At 41.1% G+C, this 20000-nt stretch overlaps 1 long non-coding RNA gene across 2 annotated transcripts in view; it reads left to right on the top strand.

Moving 5' to 3' along the window:
* The window catches only part of LOC123501340, a 160282-nt gene that overhangs the window by 99732 nt on the left and 40550 nt on the right, over positions 1–20000 (top strand). The window contains exons 5-6 of one of the 2 annotated variants that reach the window (XR_006673606.1): positions 11854–11878; positions 12644–12838. This is a non-coding gene — a long non-coding RNA (uncharacterized LOC123501340). The remainder of the gene's footprint in view (positions 1–11853; positions 11879–12643; positions 12839–20000) is intronic. The other variant, XR_006673608.1, reaches the window with a different exon arrangement.

Raw genomic sequence — 20000 nt, 5'->3', positions numbered from 1 at the left:
CATATATTAATTTCCTTCGTCTTCATAACGGTGCTCGTGATAAAGAGGTGTGAAGGAAGTAATTGTGTAAGGAAAAAAAAAACTGATTATTACAGCTTCGTTTAAAGTGTCATAGAGAAGGAGGAGGAGGAGGAGGAAGGAAGAAGAAGGGGTAACGTGACTAGGTGTTTTTGTGTGTGTGTGTGTGTATGTGTGTGTGGTTTTTTTTTTATTTATTTGCTTTCGTCTTTGTTTATTCTGGTTGTTCGTTTTCAGTGACGTGGTAAACTTAGAGGAAAATGAGGAAGAGAGGGAAAGGAGAAAAAGAAAAGTAGACATTTTTTTTTCCTATTCTATTTTATTTCCATTTCTTTTATTTATTTATATTTAGAAGCAAATGAGAAAAAGAAGAAAAAGAAGAAGAAGTACAGACATTTTTACCTATTCTGTTTTATTTTCATTTTTATTTATTTATTGTGGTTATTATTGTTTGTAAGTGACGTGGTAAATTTAAAAGAGAAGAAGAGAGGAGAAGAAGAAAAAGAAGTACATAATTTTTTTTATATCTATTCCCTTTCATTTTTCCTTTTTTTCTTTTATGCATCCACTTCACTAAACAGAATCTTGAAGAAAGAAAGCACAAGCAACGAAATGGAGAAACGAACAACCAACAGATTAGCTTTCTTTCTCCTTTCTTTCTTCTTTTCTTTCTTCTTTTCTTTCTTATTCCTGGCAAGCGAATAAAGTTTCCAGTTCACCAGTTCTCTCTCTAACTCTATTATTTTCTTCCATTTCCATTTTTATCTTCAACATTCATCGCGAGGTAAATTAAGCCTTATGTTTCTTATTCCCACGGTCCAAAGCTTAACATTTTTACATTTTACTCCTCTCTCTCTCTCTCTCTCTCTCTCTCTCTCTCTCTCTCTCTCTCTCTCTCTCTCTCTCTCTCTCTCTCTCTCTCTCTCTCTCTCTCTCTCTCTCTCTCTCTCTCTCTCTTGTGTCTCTATTCTTCTTTCTTTACCCTCTTTCTCCCTCTTTGTCAGTCTGTTTGCCTCCGTCTAACTTTTTTTTTTCTCTCCATTGTTTTCCTCCGCTAATTTATCTCCTCCATCTTCATCCCTTTCTTCTTCTTCTTCTTCTTCTTTTTTTTCTTTTTTTTTTTTTTTTTTGCCTTTTTTTTCACTCGCCCTTCAGCCTGCAAACGTCACTCATCTACCTTCTCTCTCTCTCTCTCTCTCTCTCTCTCTCTCTCTCTCTCTCTCTCTCTCTCTCTCTCTCTCTCTCTCTCTCTCTCTCTCTCTCTCTCTCTCTCTCTCTCTCTCTCTCTCTCTCTCTTTTTCTTTTTTCTTTTACCTTCGTTTTATTTTCTTTTTTTCTTTTTCTTCTTTTTAAATTCCTGTCTTTTTTGGTACATTCCTTCTTCTTATCCTACTCATCCTCCTTTTGTTCTTGATTCATTCGTTCTTCTTTTGTTTATTCTCCCTCTCTTAATCTTTTTTTTTTTTTTCAATCCCTTCAACTCTTCTCTCTCTATTAATTTTTTTTTTCTCCTTTTCCTTCATTCCTCATCCGCCATTCTTCTTCTCTCCATTCATTCAATCCTTTATCATATTTACTCTTCCTCTCCTTCCATCATCCAACCATTACTTCCTCCTTCTTTATTTTACCTCACCTTTTCACCTTTTCTTTCATTCAATACATCTTCTTCCCTTCCTTCCTTCCTTCCCTCCTTCATTCCTTCCCTCTTCACTCTCTCCCCACTCACTCGTGCCAAGAAAAAAAATTAAATGCGAGTATGTTGTTAGCGTGGGACTTGCCGAGGTGTCAATTCAAGCTTTGTATTGGTGTCGGGGCCGCTATCAAGGCTGCCAGCGAACAGATGTGCTGCAGGTGTAGGAAGGTGTGTTACTGAAGCTAGGGTGTGGCTGGGAGGACATAGGGTAAGGTGAGGTTAAGTGTGTAAGGGAAAAAATGAGATGTGAACGTGGTGGGTGTGGCTGGGTAAGTGTTGCATGTGTGTTTTGCAGGTGTGTTGTGTTGTGGAGGCAATAGACGTGCAGGTGTGTGGGGAAAGGGTAATTTTGGTTAATCTAGGGGTTAGTTTAAGTTAGTTTGGTGTATTTTTAGTGTAGGTTTCGTGAATTTAGCTGAAGTTAGATTGGTTCGTAAGATAAGGAAAGATGGAATGAAAGGTAAGGTGGGAACGAAGGAAATTAAAGGTGACAGGTGTGCTTTGCAGGTGGTAAGGAAAATAAAGGTGCGTGGCTAAGGTAAAGAAAAGTCCACTCGTGTCACATAGGTAAGAGGAAGGTAAGAAAAGATTATGTTCAACTTCAGGCAAAAGGTAAAAAAAAAAAAAAAAAAAAAAAGTTAATTGAATGTGTGAGTGAAAGAAAAACAACAGGTGTGTGATTTAAGTTCAGGTTTAGAGAAAAATAAAGGAAGTTGTGAAATAAAGAAAGTGAGATGACAGGTGTGTGCGTTGACAGGGAAAAAAAAAAAAGTATAGAGAACAGGTGTGTGATGAAGACAAGACAAGATATGCATATATGTAAAATAGATAAGAAAACGATAAGAAAACACAACATTTCAGTTTAGGCAGGAAAAAAAGAATTAGGGAAAAGAAAACAAAGACAACACATGTGTATTTAGAGAAGAAAAAGAAAAAAAAACCAGATGTATGATAAAGCTACATCAACATACAAACGAAATATGAAAGCAAAATCAACCAAAAAAAAAAGATGAAATAAAAAGTTTAAGACGACAAGAAAAGAAAATGAAACACGTGTAAGATAAAGGAGATGAGGTGCAGGTGTGTGTATGTGTGTATGTATGTGTGCAAGCGTGTGTGTCAAGTGAGTCGCGCTGGGTGAGAATTAGATGCAGTAGCGGATGTTCAGATAATTAAAGGTGAACGTGGAACAGGTTTGAGGTGTTTGAGAAAGCTGTGGGTGACGAGAGGGAGACAAAACAAGGTATGCCACAACAGAAGAAAAATACCAAAAGGAAGGAGAAACGCCGCGTAGACAAAGGGAGTGTAAATAAAAGGCAACGTACGTAAATAAAAACACAGATAGGAGGAAGAAGAATGGGAAGAAATGGTGGCACTGCAAAACAAAATGAAGATAAGGAGAATAAGGAGAGAAAGAGAAGAGAAGAAGAAGAAGATGATGATGATGATGAAGAAGAAGAAGATGAAGAAAGAGAAGGTAGAGATAAGAGGAAAATAGGGAATAAACGGCAGGCAGTAGAAACAAAAATTAAGATTAGAAGAAGAAGGAAAAGAAGAAGAAAGGGAGGAAGTAAAAGGAGAAAATGGAGATGAAAATAATTGAAATAAACGGGAAGCAGTATAAAGCAAAATAAAGGTAAGAAGATGAAGAGGGAAAGAGAAGAAGAAGAAGAAGGAAATAGACACTGAAAAAAATACCGGTAAAATGATGATGATGATGATGATGATGATGAAGATAATGATGATGCACCATAAATCAATACCATCACCATCACTATAACCACTCCCTTCATTATCTTTCACCCGTTTTCCCTCTTCACATCACCATCATTCAACCCCGCCCCCTACCTAACACAAACACACCAAACCACCCTCTTTTTTTCTTCACCCCCCTCTCCCCCCTCTCACCATACCAAACCCCCCCCCTCACCCCTTTACCCACTGTCATAGAAACACCCCTTCACTATATAAGACCCCTCACTGTAAACCCCTCACTGTACCAAAAACCTCTCACCACTTGTCATAGAAACACGCCTCCCCTTCCTTCTAACCCCCTTCACTATTTAATACCTCTCCTATAAACCCCCCCCCCCAGTATATCAAGAGCCCCTCACCCCTCAAACATTCACCCCTCCATCACCCCTTCCATTAACACAAGCACTCCCATACCCGAATCATTCACCCCCCCAAGTCCCCTACGTTCTTCCCCCACCAGTGCCACCTCCCTCTCCCCTCCCTTACTCTCACGAACCCCCTCTCACCCCTCCCTCCCCTCCCTACCCCTTCCTGATGGTGTAACGCTACCAAGTCTTGCTCTGCCTTATCTAGTTCAAGGCTTTAGGTGGTGCACGGGTCTCCTCCTCCTCCTCCTCCTCCTCCTCCTCCTCCTCCTCCTCCTCCTTGCTTACTTGCCTTACCTGCCTTACCTTCTTGGTGGTGGTGGTGGTGGTGGTGGTGGTGGTGCTGGTGGTGGTGGTGCTGCTTGTATTACTGGTGCCTGCTTCTCCTCCTCCTCTTCTTCTTCTTCTTCTTCTTCTTCTTCCTTCTCCTTCTCCTTCTCCTTCCTCTCCTCCTCCTCCTCCTCCTCCTCCTCCTCCTCCTCCTCCTCCTCCTCCTCCTCCTCCTCCTCCTCCTCCTCTTCTTCTTCTTCTTCTTCTTCTTCTTCTTCTTCTTCTTCTTCTTTTCTTTTCTTCTTCATCTTTTTCTTCTCCTTCGTATTCGTATTCTTTTTTCTTCCTTCTCCTATTCCTTCTCCTTCTTTTCTTCCTCCTCCTCCTCCTCCTCCTCCTCCTCCTCCTCCTCCTCCGATTGCAAGTTTGGGAGGAATTTTTGTTTTTCTCCCATAACTGTCTCTCTCTCTCTCTCTCTCTCTCTCTCTCTCTCTCTCTCTCTCTCTCTCTCTCTCTCTCTCTCTCTCTCTCTCTCTCTCTCTCTCTCTCTCTCTCTCTCTCTCTCTCTCTCTCTCTCTCTCTCTCTCTCTCTCTCTCTCTCTCTCTCTCTCTCGTGTTTTATCGATATTAAAAGGTCTCTTGTTGTTTATCTTCTTTCTGTGCATTCTTCTCACCACCACCACCACCACCTCCACCACCACCACCACCACCACCACCACCACCACCACCACCACTATCACCACCACCACCATCATCATTTAGCGTGTTATAGTGAGAGGTACTTGCTGTAGTTAAGTGTGGTTAGGTTAGGTTAGGTTGGGTTAGGTTAAGTTAAGTTAGGTTAAGTTAGGGTTAGGTTCTTCATTCAAGTATAGCACCTGCCACTTCTGTTAGTCTGGTATAGTGTCTTGCAGCTTTCCTTATATAATTTTTTCGATGTTTTCAATCCCTGGTTTATTTTAATGAGCGTCTCAGGCTGCCCGTAGGAAAGAACACACAAGATTCTCAGCAGTGCACGATGTGGATCACTGTATGTGTGGTGTGGCCTTTGAAAAATAGTCGTGATGTGGAAATAAAACCATTAACAGGACCGGCCTTACTACTACTACTACTACTACTACTACTAATACTAATACTATCATTACCACTACCACTACCACTACGACCACCGCTATGACTATAAGTACTACTATTACCACCACCACCACTGCTACTGCTACTGCTACTGGTTACTCAAGGCGGGACTGTTCGATCTTATGGGTCTCAGTAAAGATCGCAATGAAGATGTAGGAAGCTGATGACCTTGAGCAGGAAAAAAAGAAAAAAAGAGAGAAAAAACTGTACTCTTTACTACTGCTCTGAAAAAAAGAAAAAAACTGGTGTAGTGATGGCGCTAGTGGTGGTGTTGGTGGTGATGGTGGAGGAAAGGAGGAGGAGGAGGAGAAGGAGATGACGCGTGTGATATTTTTTTATTTCTCTCTCTCTCTCTCTCTCTCTCTCTCTCTCTCTCTCTCTCTCTCTCTCTCTCTCTCTCTCTTTTTGTCTTCTCTTATTCCTGCTTCGTAATTCTGTGGTTAGGTGATGTGGCAGGTTTAGGTGGTGGTGGTGGTGGTGGTGGTGGTGGTGATGCTGATAAGAAGCGCTGAGAGAGAGAGAGAGAGAGAGAGAGAGAGAATTGACTCAAGATGAAAATAAAGGAAGAACGAAAATAACTGAACTGATTAAAGAAAAGAGAAAAGAGAGAGAAAACCGAGGAGATGGATGGAATGGAGAAAAGAGAGAAAGAGAAAGAAAGCGAGAGGAGGAGGGAGAGAGAGAGGAGAACAAGAAAGAGGTGGATAGGAAGATGTAAGATAGAAAAGAATAGACGAAGAAGAACAATTCAAAAATCTTTAACCTTGTGGAAAATTTTTATCCCAAACGATGACATTTATGGAAACAAGTTAAGAAGACGAAGAAGAATGACAAGAAGAACAAGAACAAGAGGAACACGAAGGAGAAGATGGTGATAAGAAGTAGATGGAGGAAGAAAGGAACAAGGAAAAGAAAAAGAAAATAGCGATGATAAGAATTAGATAAAGAAATATAAGAGCGGTAGAATATACAGTACTTTCAGACTGAGAAGAAGAAGAAGAAGAAGTAGAAGAAATGATGATAATAGGTAAATGAAGAAGGAACGAGAGATTAAGTTAGAAAAATAAAGGACATCAACCCTTCATGATTGTGTGATGAGATGGGAAGTTTGGTGATGATGGTGATGAGAACAAAAAGATGGTGATGATGATGGTGATGAAGGAGAAAGAACTGAACTAGAGAGAGAGAGAGAAGAGGAGGAGGATGAGGAGGAAAAAAATACATACTTGGTTTATGAATACAAAAAAAATGCAAAGGATAGGAAATGAAAATACTTGTGATTTTGGGAGTATGATGAAAGTTGAAAGAAAATTAATGAAGAAATGTTAGAAGGATGATAAATAATTAGTGAAGTGAAAAAGAAAAGATGAAAAGCTTAGAGATAAATAGAAACACAAAAGCTGTCTTAAGAATGAGAAGGAAGAGAAGATGAAGGCAAAAATATAGATAATTATGTATAGTAAGAGAGAGAGAGAGAGAGAGAGAGAGAGAGAGAGAGAGAGAGAGAGAGAGAGAGATGAATAAAAACTAACACGAGAGAGGAAAAGATAGACAAAATAGATAAGAATTGAATTTCACACACACACACACACACACACACACACACACACACACACACACACACACACACACACACACACACACACACACACACCTGTATAAACCTACCAGTGGCGCCTGTTTCACCTCACCTGCGCTAATATTTCTACAGGTGACTCCCCTTGCCTCTCCTTCCCCCCTCCGTACCTTCTGACCCAAAAGAAAACGAGACTCACCTGTATGACGTCACGAGTAAGCTGGCCAGGTAAAGGTAACGCTGCCTTGAAATTGCCTTACTGGGAGGGAGAGAGAGAGAGAGAGAGAGAGAGAGAGAGAGAGAGAGAACTGGTTGTTGTTGTTGTCGTGATGTGAATGTTTGGAATTATAATCATCATAATCGTGGAAGTAATAATAATAATAATAATAATAATAATAATAACAATCATGAGAAACCAGGAATTATCATAAGCAATCACATCAATTAAACATCTCTCTCTCTCTCTCTCTCTCTCTCTCTCTCTCTCTCTCTCTCTCTCTCTCTCTCTCTCTCTCTCTCTCTCTCTCTCTCTCTCTCTCTCTCTCTCTCTCTCTCTCTCTCTCTCTCTCTCTCTCTCTCTCTCTGGCCAGGTAAGGTCGCCTGTTAATTAGATCACCTGCGGGAAGACTCGACCTGATTGACATAATAGAGAAGAATTAGGCCGTGTGTGAGCCAGCCTGCCTCTCTCTCTCTCTCTCTCTCTCTCTCTCTCTCTCTCTCTCTCTCTCTCTCTCTCTCTCTCTCTCTCTCTCTCTCATCATATTTCCGTCTTTTCTTCATATTTTCCTATTCTTCCTTCATTTATTTCGTTTTATTTTCTTCTTCTTCGTCTTTTTTATTTTTTCCTTTTCTTTCCTTTTTCTCTTTTTTTCAGTTTCTTTTTTTCTTGGGTCAGTTTTTTTTTTAATAGTGAAGGTTAGTAGTGATAAATTCTGGCACTCTTATTTCACTAGAGAGAGAGAGAGAGAGAGAGAGAGATTGAGGCAAAGAAAATGAAAGAAGAAATAGTAAGAAACGAGAAAATAAGAGAGAAATAAGTTATGCTAGAGAGAGAGAGAGAGAGAGAGAGAGAGAGAGAGAGAGAGAGAGAGAGAGAGAGAGAGAGAGAGAGAGAGAGTAATAAAAACAATGAAGAAAGAGAATGAGAAGATAAAGAAAATGAGCAAGAGAAATAATAAAAAGGAAGAAAGAATAAAAAAAAAATAGAAATAGAGAAAATAAAGAAAAAGAAAAAGAAAAAGAAAACAAACAATCCAAAAAATAAAATGAAACAAAAAGAAAATCGAGAGAAAAATTAATTACAAAGACAAAATAAAAGAAAGAAAGAAAGAAAGAAAGAAAAAAAAGAAAGATAGCTCTACCAGTATTCTTGCCCCGGACAGAGAGCGAGCTTTTGTTTTGTCAAGATGATTTATGCTTGATCTTTCTATCAAGTTCTGGTGGTGGTGGTGGTGGTGGTGGTGGTGGTGGTGGTGGTGGTGGTGGTGGTGGTGGTGGTGGTGAGGTTGATGGTCGTGACTTGAATGATTTGAACTAACTTTATTCTCTCTCTCTCTCTCTCTCTCTCTCTCTCTCTCTCTCTCTCTCTCTCTCTCTCTCTCTCTCTCTCTCTCTCTCTCTCTCTCTCTCTCTCTCTCTCTCTCTCTCTCTCTGGTGTGGGAGGTAGTTATAGAGGAGGAAGGTATATGGACAGAAGGAGAGAGGGAGGAGGGAAGGAGAGAAGGAGAGGAGAAGGGAAAGGAGGAGGGAGGGAGGGAGGAGAGGAGAAGGGAAAGGAGGAGGGAGGGAGAGGAGGAGGGAGGGAGGGAGGGAGGGAGAGAAAGGGTCAAGTGATGCATTGTTTGGAGGAGGGAGGAAAGGAGAGAAGGGAGAGAATGAAGGAAAGGAGAGAGAAGGACGTTGACTGATACCAAAAGAGAGAGAGAGAGAGAGAGAGAGAGAGAGAGAGATATGAGGAAGACTAAAAATGGAGATAAAAATGTGGTTCCTCCTCCTCCTCTTCCTTCTCCTCCTCCTCCTCCTCCTCCTCCTCCTCCTCCTCCTCCTCCTCCTCCTCCTCCTCCTCCTCCTCCTCCCTCGTAGAAAAATTCACCGAGCCTCTCCATTTTCTTCCACTCTCCCTCCACTCTCCCAATCGTCGATCACACACACACACACACACACACACACACACACACACACACACACACACACACACACACACACACACACACACACACGACTCACTCAAGCGAAACGAACTTGATTGAAGAAAGAAAAAAAGAAAAAGAAGAAAAAAAAAAAGAAAGACTTGGATGTGAATGATGAAGAGAATAAAGATGAAAAGTTTGTAAGCTTAAGCGGAAGAGAGAGAGAGAGAGAGAGAGAGAGAGAGAGGGGTGGGCGGGTTCCGAACTCATGATCTGGCAAATATGGGATAGAGATTGATTTTGTAGACTCTCTCTCTCTCTCTCTCTCTCTCTCTCTCTCTCTCTCTCTCTCTCTCTCTCTCTCTCTCTCTCTCTCTCTCTCTCTCTCTCTCTTACCCTTTACCTCATTCACCCATCCCTTTTCCATCCCATCTCCCTTCCCCAACCTCCCTCACCCTTCCCCCCATCCCTCCCTCACCTGGGCACACACCTGACCTTTGCATATTCACGTTCCTGAGGTGTTCTCCCCTAATGACACACCTGTCTAATTTACCTTCTTACCTGTGTTACCTGAGCTATCCACGCCCCTTTTAATTAATCCCTATCACTTCCCATCTGCTACTCTCGCAACCTCTTTGATTTGATTAGTGTCTCTTTCGTTCCCAAGTCTCGTGAAGAGTGATATTCGTGTGTTCCTGACTTGTGTCTTGTGTTCTGTTGTCTTTTGGTGTCTACTCGGTTAAATATCAGGTAGTTTTGGGAGTTTGGTGTGTGTGTGTTTGTGTGTGTTAGTCCAGTGGTGTTTGGTTTGATTGATTTGTTCATTTGTTTTTATGTAAGAGAGGGATATCTGGCTAAGAATAATATAGAGCAAGTTAAAAGGAAAAAAAGGCCCTCTTAGTTTCCAGTAGAGCAGATTCAAGAGAGTCGTGGTAGTAGAGCAGATTCAAGAGAGTTAGAATCCTGTCCACGGTCTGAGTGTAGGTTGGGCTTCCTCAAGAAATGGATAATTGGCCTGGTATAAAAAGGGATAAATGGCCTTGGATTGGCGTGTTTGTGGGGGACTGATTAGTAGAATGGGCTTAGTGGTGAGTGCAGAGTTAGTTGGTTTACGTGAACTGCTGCAAGGGTGAAGGTATCTCGTGTGTGTGACTGAGAGGGCTCCATGTGATGATGTATAGTGTAATTGCTTGAAGGAATGGAAAGATAGATTAATAGAAAAGTAGATAAATGGATTTTCTTTTATATCTAAGAGGGAAGACTGACCGGCCAAGGGCAACAAAAACTGTAATTAAAAGAAAAAAATCCACTGAGATGCCAGTCCCCCAAAGAAGCTGAACAGTAAACAATAGAAAGAGACTCTGAGGATGGTATGAGAGTCAGCTTTTTTCCTTTTTTTTTATTCTATTTTATTCTATTTTATTTTTTTATACACAAATAGTAAAGAAAAAAGGAAAGAAACATCGATCCAGTAGTTTATTTTGTGGTGTGTGGTCAGTAGGAATTTAACCCCTTCAATACTGGGACACATTTTTACTTTAAGGTTTGTGTACGATTAGACCATTTCATTGACATTAGGAAGGATCTATGGAGGTCAGAAGATTAATGGCCACAGTCTTCACTATTTGAATCCCTTCAGTATTGGGACACATTTTTACTTTAAGGTTTGTGTACGATTAGACCATTTCATTGACATTAGGAAGGATCTATGGAGGTCAGAAGATTAATGGCCACAGTCTTCACTATTTGAATCCCTTCAGTATTGGGACACATTTTTACGTTAAGATTTGTGTACGATTAGACCATTTCATTGACATTAGGAAGGATCTATGGAGGTCAGAAGTAAGATTTGTGTACGATTAGACCATTTCATTGACATTAGGAAGGGTCTATGGAGGTCAGAAGATTAATGGCCACAGTCTTCACTATTTGAATCCCTTCAGTATTGGGACACATTTTTACGTTAAGATTTGTGTACGATTAGACCATTTCATTGACATTAGGGAGGGTCTATGGAGGTCAGAAGATTAATGGCCACAGTCTTCACTATTTGAATCCCTTCAGTATTGGGACACATTTTTACGTTAAGATTTGTGTACGATTAGACCATTTCATTGACATTAGGGAGGGTCTATGTAGGTCAGAAGATTAATGGCCATAGTCTTTGGTATTTTAAGCTCTTCAGTACTGGGACACATTTTTACTTTGAGATTTGTTTACGATTAGATGATTTTATTGACATTAAGGAGGGCCTATGGAGGTCAGAAGATTAATGGCCACAGTCTTTGCTGTTTTAATCCCCAACATAAGTTTCTGAATTTGTATAAAATCACCAAACAGTAACCAGAATGAATATGGAAACGCGTCATGGTACTGAAGGGGTTAACTATTGACTTGCACCACTAATACGATCATGAAATCTCTTCAGTGTTATCTCCCTCTCCATCAAGGTTCAGTTAAATTCTTGTTCCTTCTCAAAAGTGATAATTTTCTGGTATTCTGGCGTCTCTCTCTCTCTCTCTCTCTCTCTCTCTCTCTCTCTCTCTCTCTCTCTCTCTCTCTCTCTCTCTCTCTCTCTCTCTCTCTCTCTCTCTCTCTCTCTCTCTCTCTCTCTCTCTCTCTGCATGATAATTTAGGCACCAAATATCTGTTATGGACATCAAACTTTTAAATCTTAACTCTTTATGTCTTGGTTCAAATTATTACATGCTCCTTAAAAGTCCAAATATTTACTGTATCCTGTCTTCTTATACCTGCATAATGATAGGAACAAGAATCTTCTATATTGACGTAGCCTTCCAACCCCTGAGAATCATTATGTACCTCCCCTAAGACCTGTGTTATGCCTTCTTGTAATTTCCTTTTTAAACACTAATATTCTCTTTCTTTCCCGTCCTCTTTCATCTCCATCAGGACTCCAACACGGATCTCTGTAATGGTGTGTATAATCCTCGAAGTCTTATCTCTGTCATGTGTGAATGAGTAAAGATTTGCTCCTTGAAACTGATAATTCGTTACAAGTTGCTGTCTCATCTGTATTATGACTCAAACATGAAATTTCTGTACTGAGACGACTATTAAATTCCAGTGTATCATATTATCTTTCCAGTTCATGGCTTAGTTAATTCTCTACCACTTCTTCAGCTCAGTTCTCTGTATATCCTGCCCTCTCTGACTTCCATGTTGATTTAAACGCGACCTTTCTAATTATCTTTTCCATTCAGGGCTTAATTGATTCTTCATCCCTTCTTAAACTCAAATATTTACCTTACCTTGTCTTTCTCATCTGCATAATTGAACAGCTCTATAATTGTCTTTGCTTTTTAAGGCTTAATTAATTATTTATTCTTTCTTAAACTCAAATATTTATCCTATCCTTTCTTTTCTCATCTTATAATGCAAACACGATCTCTATAACTGTCTTTACTTAATTCATTCCATTTCAGTACTGGGATGCATTTTTACCTTGAGTTTTGGGTGTGATTAGACGATTTTATGTACATTAGGAAGGATCTATGGAGGTCAGAAGTTTAATGGCCAGAGTCTTCACTATTTTGATCCCCCTCATAAGTTTCTGAAGCTGTATAAAATCACCAAATACTAAGCAGAATGAATGTGAAGGATTTAATTCCCTACTTCTTCTGAAATCCAAATATTTACTCTATCTTGTCTCTAAACACGAGCCCTCTCTCTTGACCACCAGACCTCACTCACCACCACGCATCTCTCAGTCGTGTTGTCTTCCAGTCAAGCCACCACCACCACCACCACCACCACCACCACCACAACCCTCTCCAGCGTGATCACAGCCTCGGTATATCATTCAAGTGGAAGCAAATGAGACTTAAAGACTTTCACTTCAGAGCAACTAAAACTCACTCCACACCCTGCAAATAAAGTAAGTGTTTCTCTCTCTCTCTCTCTCTCTCTCTCTCTCTCTCTCTCTCTCTCTGGTGATTCGAAGCAGGAGTCAATCTTGCTTCGAACATCACCACTTGAACTTCGAACTCTTGAAAATTTTATACCGAATGAACTTAAAGGAAGAGGAGGAGGAGGAGGAGGAGGAATATCTCTCACCATCTTGTCAGCGGACCGAGGAAGAGAATTTTGTCGAGAGAAGGAGAAGAGAGAGATAAGCAAAAGTTAGGGAGAGAGAGAGAGAGAGAGAGAGAGAGAGAGAGAGAGAGAGAGAGAGAGAAATGTTATCGTTTAGCTCTTGCATCAGAGAGAGAGAGAGAGAGAGAGAGAGAGAGAGAGAGAGAGATTGAGATTGGGAGAGTAAAACGGAAGAGGGGGAGAAGGGAGAGAGAGATGGATGGAGAAGGGAGAGGAGAGAGTAAGTTGGGAGAGCAGGGAGAGGAAATGGAGTAGAGGAGAAAGAGAAGAGAGAGAGAGAGAGAGAGAGAGAGAGAGAGGGTAAGGATATAAATAGAGAGAGGAAAAGTAAGAGGATAAGAAGAGAGAGAGAGAGAGAGAGAGAGAGAGAGAGAGAGAGAGAGAGAGAGAGTAGATGCCAGGGGTCACTTCCTTGTATATTTCCCCACCTTCCTGTGACCTGGGCGATGTTGCGACCACACCCGCGCAAGGTCATACCCCCCACCACTCACTCCCCTGACACCCCTCCCCCCAACTAGTCACTCTTACCTCCATCCCTCCTTGCTGAATAAATTGGTGGCAACAGACGAAGTGGAGCAAAAACTCGTTCCCTCCATCTCTCCTTCTCAGTGGCGGAGGAAATGCACCTTCCTATGATTCATGATTAAGGTCAAGTAAGGTGAGGCAGGTGAGTAAGGTTGCCTCCGCGTCCCTAAGCTCACCTGTGTACCTGTCTGGGTGCTAATTAACCCGTGCGCCAGGTGAGGTGGAGTTAGAATAGGTCTTGTGAAGGTGTGTGGTTAGGTTAGGTTAGGTTAGGTGAGGTTAGTAATTTGTGAAGTCGGAAGGTTAGTTGAGGTTAGGTTAGGTGAAGTATAGTCAAGTTATATTCCATTAGGTTAAGTTTAAAGTTAAGTTGAATTAGATTAGGTTAGGTAAAGTTAAGTAGAGTCAAAGTTAGGTTACACCACGTTGAAATAGACAAAGTGAGGTTAGGTAAAGTTGGAGTGAGTTAGACGTGCAGTGTACTCTCACCCACTCATGCGTGTCTCGTCTTGGCTTTTCACGGAGTTGGCCAAGCTTGTAATGTTCATCTTTCAGTATTAATCTGTCGTGTTTTTCTGTATATTGTTTGCACGCACTAATTCCCCTGGTAATACATTCAACTGATCTATTATTGAGTGTGTGTGTGTGTGTGTGTGTGTGTGTGTGTGTGTGTGTGTGTGTGTGTGTGTGTGTGTGTGTGTGTGTGTGTGTGAGTGTGAGTAAGGAGAAGATGTAGTCAGTGTAGCCAGGAAGGACAGCAGGAACACACACACACACACACACACACATGCACAGGATGTTGTTGGGGCAGTGAAGGTCAGGCAAGGCTAAGCTGGGCAAAAGATCACAAAGGTCACGTCTAGGAAGGAGGGAAGGGACAGCGCGCCACAGCAGGCCAGAGGGTCAGATGGAGGCGTGGGCGGGTATGCGGGTGGGTAGGTGGGCGGGGTCAGGCAGCGTAGCACAACACATCACCAAACACAATGTCAGAAGGTCAAAGGTCATTATGAAATCACTGCAACGCGTCACTGTGAATTTTAATGAGTTTACCATATATCTTTTAGTCTTATCATACTTAACCTAACCTAACGTAACCATGGCAACACTTCGCTCAGCACAAGGTCACAAGGTCAAAGAAACCCCGGCTATGCGTCACTATATCTAAATTCATCATAGTTAAGCCAGGTTTTGTGGTATTTAATCTTCTCAAACCTAACCTAACCTAACCTAACCTAACCTAATTTTCTCAAACCTAACTCAACCTAACCTAACCCAAAGCCTTAGTGAATCTGAATCCTTATCTTATTTACTGTATTGTAACCTAACCTAGCCTGTCTTATCCTATTCTAACTTATAATTCAATCTTCTCTAACCCAACCTAACTAATGCTGTGATGCTGTGATGCTGTTTTGATTTGTGTTGTGTTATGCTGTGATGCTGTGATGCGATGTTGTGTTGTGTTGTGTTATGCTGTGTTGTGTTGTGTTGTGCTGTGATGCGATGTTGTGTTATGTTATGCTGTGATGTTGTGCTGTGTTGTGTTGTGTTGTGTTATGTTATGCTGTGATGCGATGTTGTGTTGTGTTGTGTTATGCTGTGATGCTGTGTTGTATTGTGTTGTGTTATGGTATGCTGTGATGCTGTGTTGTGTTGTGTTGTGTTATGGTATGTTATGCTGTGATGCGATGTTGTGTTGTTATCCTATCATTGCAGCATCACATAGACCACACCATTATAACAAGAGCAGCACAGCATCACATCACAGCATTACAGCATAACATAACATAACACAGCATCACAGCACAGCATTACAGCATCACACATATACCACATTATATCTAGAGCTCACATTACAGCATTAAACAGCATCACAGCATCACACAGCATCTTGCAGCATCACAGCATCACTAAACAGCCTAAGAGGTCAAAAGTTCAGGGCTGTGCTGGAACTGTGAGCTTCTTGCCAATCACCAAGCTGTCCAGTGTGACCCGTGCAGCATACCAAAGCACTCTCTCTCTCTCTCTCTCTCTCTCTCTCTCTCTCTCTCTCTCTCTCTCTCTCTCTCTCTCTCTCTCTCTCTCTCTCTCTCTCTCTCTCTCTCTCTCTCTCTCTCTCTCTCTAGCCGCATACCAGTGAAGGGTAACGAGAGAGAGAGAGAGAGAGAGAGAGAGAGAGAGAGAGAAAGCCCATGAGGTCTGTACAAAACAAGTGTATGCCAAGGTGTAGGTGTGCCAACCCGGGACTACCACCACCATCACAACCACCATCACCACCACAGTACTACCACAGCATCACCACAGCACCACCACAGCATCACCACAGCACCACCACAGCATCACCACAACACCACCACAGCATCACCACAACATCACCACAGCACCACCACAGCAGAACCTCTCACAGCACAACCATTTCATTAACCACAGTATCACCACACCATTAACAGCATCATCACAGCACCACCACAACACCACTACAGCACCACCATATCACTACCACAGCAGAACCTCTCACAGCAAAACCATTTCATTAACCACACTATCACCACACAGTTAATAGCATCATCACAACATCACCACAGTATTAACCACGGTTTCACCACAGCATCACCACCACACCACCACACCAACACCACTTTCACCACACAGCATCACCAGCACAGCATTACCACTCATTACTCGCACACGTAACATGATGGAAAACGGTAAAAATATAAGGGGAAGCAGGAAGGGATGGAAGGGCACACAGAGGGGAAGGGGAAGGAAGGAAAGGGGAAGGGAAGATAGGAAGGGTGAAGGGAAGATGGGAGTGAAGGGAGAGGAAGACAGAGTGTAAGGTAATGGGTGAAAAATGAAGGAGAGAGAGAGAGAGAGAGAGAGAGAGAGAGAGAGAGAGAGAGAGAGAGAGAGAGAGAGAGAGAGAGAGAGATGAATGCACAGAAAAAGTGAGAGTGTGAGAGCTTATTGAACGCAAGAGAGAGAGAGAGAGAGAGAGAGAGAGAGAGAGAGAGAGAGAGAGAGAGAGAGAGAGAATGCACAGAAAAGTGAGAGCTTATGAACGCAGAGAGAGAGAGAGAGAGAGAGAGAGAGAGAGAGAGAGAGAGAGAGAGAGAGAGAGAGAGACATGGAGAAGAATGCACAGAAAAAGTGAGAGTGTGAGAGCTTATTGAACGCAAGAGAGAGAGAGAGAGAGAGAGAGAGAGAGAGAGAGAGAGAGAGAGACTTTATGACAAAGCCTTTTCGTTTGAACAAAGGAAGGGGGCGGGGCGCACGTGAACGGTCATTAAACTATCCAAAAAATGATGGCAACCTAACCTATATTTTCAAAAAAGCTCAAATTTCAGTCACACGGGTTTTTAAGGGTAGTTTGAAGGTTCTATTGACAGATTAGTATGATATCTACTCTATCAATACCACAAAAAAGGTTTCTCCTATCAAATGAACTTGACTTGCTCTCCCTCTCCCTCTCCCTCCTCATCCCCCTTCCTCTGTCCCTCTCCCTCTCGTCCTTCCGTAGATCCGTGGTGGAAAGTGTTGGAACGGTGACCTTGAAACACAACCTGAAATTAAAAGCATCACTAGTAAGGGAACTGGCACCTGAGTGGGCCTTTTTTTTTTTTTTATTTATTTATTTATTTATTTATTTTTTTTTTTTGCTCCTGGCCAGTTGTTTTTCTCTTACATGAAATAATAACACATAATGAAAACACAAGAAGAATTAATCACAAAAAACACTGGAATTATCTTTTTTTTTCATTTTTTCCTCTTTTCTTTTTTTTTCCTTGTATTTTCCTCATTCTTTCTTCTTTCCATGTTTTCCTCTTTCTTCGTTTTTTTTTCTTTCCTTTTTGATGTTTAGTACTCATTTTTCTCTCTCTCTCTCTCTCTCTCTCTCTCTCTCTCTCTCTCTCTCTCTCTCTCTCTCTCTCTCTCTCTCTCTCTCTCTCTCTCTCTCTCTCTCTCTCTCTCTCTCTCTCTCTCTCTCTCTCTCTCTCTCTCTCTCTCTCTCTCTAAGAACATTTAAATGATACATAAGGTCAACATTCCTGTGTGTTTCCAATCTTTATTTCCTTTTTCCTCCTGCTCCTCCTCCTCCTCCTCCTCCTCCTCCTCCTCCTCCTCTCCCACTCTCCCACTCTCCCTTCATCTTTTTCCATTTCTTTCCCTCTATTTTCTCATTTTCTTTCGCCTGTTCCCTGTTTTCGTTCAAAGCAAACAAACCGTGACGAATTGTTTTGCTTTTCCTTGTTTTCTCTTATTTTTGTCTTTTCTTTCTTTTTTTTTTTTTTTTTTTTGCACCTGAACGAATCAAAAAGGAAAAAAGTGAACAGGTGTGAGAAATTCCTAGATGAGATTCGTTTTATTTCTTATTGTTTCGTTTTTAGTCTATTATTATTATTATTGTTATTATTATTATTATTATACATTTATTCTCTTCTTTGTATATTTCCATTTTCTTTTCTTCTTCTCTTTCTCATTCTCTTCCCAAAATTAAAGCAATATGAAGTAGCGTGACGAGAGAGAGAGAGAGAGAGAGAGAGAGAGAGAGAGAGAGAGAGAGAGAGAGAGAGAGAGAGAATTTCCACATCTCAGTACAAATTCGTGAAAAGTCAATGCCAAATTTTTACAACGTTGGAAGAAGTGGAATTTTTGGCGGTTTTTTCTTTCATTTTTTTTCCTCCGTCTGTCTTTCCTTATTACTTTTTTATTCTTTTCCTCTCGTCTTTTTTTTATTTTCCTGTTGTTTTTTCCACTTGTCATGTAGTTTTTTTCCTTCCTCTGCCTTTTCCTCTGCTTTTCCTCAGCATTGAGAAACGGGAGGAGGAATGTGAAGAAAAGAGAGAGAGAGAGACAGAGACAGAGACAGACAGACAGACAGATAGACAGACATAAAGACAGACAGAGAGAAAGAATCAGAGAAAGAAACAGAGAGACATAAAGAAAGAAACAGAGAAATAGAAAAAGACAGAGACGAGAACTAAAAAAAAATAATAATAAGGAAAGACAAACTGAGACGGAAAAATTAAAACGGAGACAAAAAAAAAAAAAGAAAAAAAAAACTCAAAAAACATTCACAGCACTATTGTTCCCTGCACTATCCAGATCAAGCAGTGTGGAATGCGTCGCCTTTCATTGTCATGCGAAGTATCCGTGCCAGGTGTGCCAAACAGAGGTAACAGTAACAGTGACGGGCCGAGCTCAAACACACTGCCAGGTCCTCATCGCTTCCCTCCTTCAAGACCCGCCTCGTTATACTGTGCTCTGGTTGAAGATGGCTTGGGTTGGTTGGGTTTGGGTTAGGTTGAGTTGGGTTGGGTTGGGTTAGGTTGAGTTGGGTTAGGTTTGGTTAGGTTAGGTTAGGTTGGGTTAGGTTGGGTTAGATTAGGTTGGGTTTAGTTGGGTTGGGTTGGGTTGGGTTAGGTTTGATTAGGTTGGGTTTAGTTGGGTTGGGTTGGGTTAGGTTTGGTTAGGTTAGGTTAGGTTAGGTTAGGTTAGGTTAAGTTTGGTTAGTGTTTACTTTGCGTGTGTTAGGTAAGATTCCGTTAGTATTGTGTTCTGGTTAGGTGTGTTGGGTTAGATTAGATTTGTGTTAATTTGGGTTCTGTTAGGTTACATGCTACAGTATTTTAGTTAGATTGACGTTGGGTTACATTAGGTTTAGTTGGGTTAGGTTAGGTTAAGTTTCATTTAGGATTTTTAAAGTTAGATAAAGTTAAGTTTGGTTAAGTTAATGTGTGCTGGGTTATTCTTTTTCTCTCATTTTCTTTTTTTTCTTCCTTTGGTTTTGTTAGCTTGGGTTAGATTAATTTTTTCCTCTTTCTTTTTATCTTGTTTTGTTAGGTTAGCTACAGGAAACCATTAGTCCTACACATTTTTTTAGTAGTTTTTGTTTAGCTTGTTCAATTTTCCCTCTCTTATATACAAAAATCTATTTCAAATTACTCCTATTCATAAATTTCTTTCTTTTAAAAGCTTCCTAATGACTCAGCACTAACAACATCATTATTATTCATTCCACTTACAGCCTCATTACTATCCATTCCAGTTACAACCTGATTACTGAGGCTGTTCCATTTACAAGCTGATTACTTTGTTCATTCACTCCCTATTCAATTTGAGTGCCAATTTCTTCCTATCTCTTTTTAAATCTAACTTTTTTCTTCTTCTTCAATGTCGAGGTGGATGGTGATAGGGAAGACCTTTTATTAGTGAGTTCTCCTCCTCCTTCTCCTCCTACTCTTCCTCCTCCTCCTCCTACTCTTCCTCCTCCTCCTCCTCCTCCTCCTCCTCCTCCTCCTCCTCCTCCTCCTCCTCTTCCGCTTCTTCTCTACATCATTCCTCTCTTCCATATTTTGTATTTCCTTCTTCCTCTCTCCCTCGTCTATCAGTCTATCCTCCACCACCTCCCTAGCACTCCA

The sequence above is a fragment of the Portunus trituberculatus genome, chromosome 9, assembly GCF_017591435.1.
Source record: "Portunus trituberculatus isolate SZX2019 chromosome 9, ASM1759143v1, whole genome shotgun sequence".
Taxonomy (NCBI): Eukaryota; Metazoa; Arthropoda; class Malacostraca; order Decapoda; family Portunidae; genus Portunus; species Portunus trituberculatus.
The sequence above is the reverse complement of the archived record's forward strand: the minus strand, read 5'-3'. Positions and strand labels throughout refer to the sequence as shown.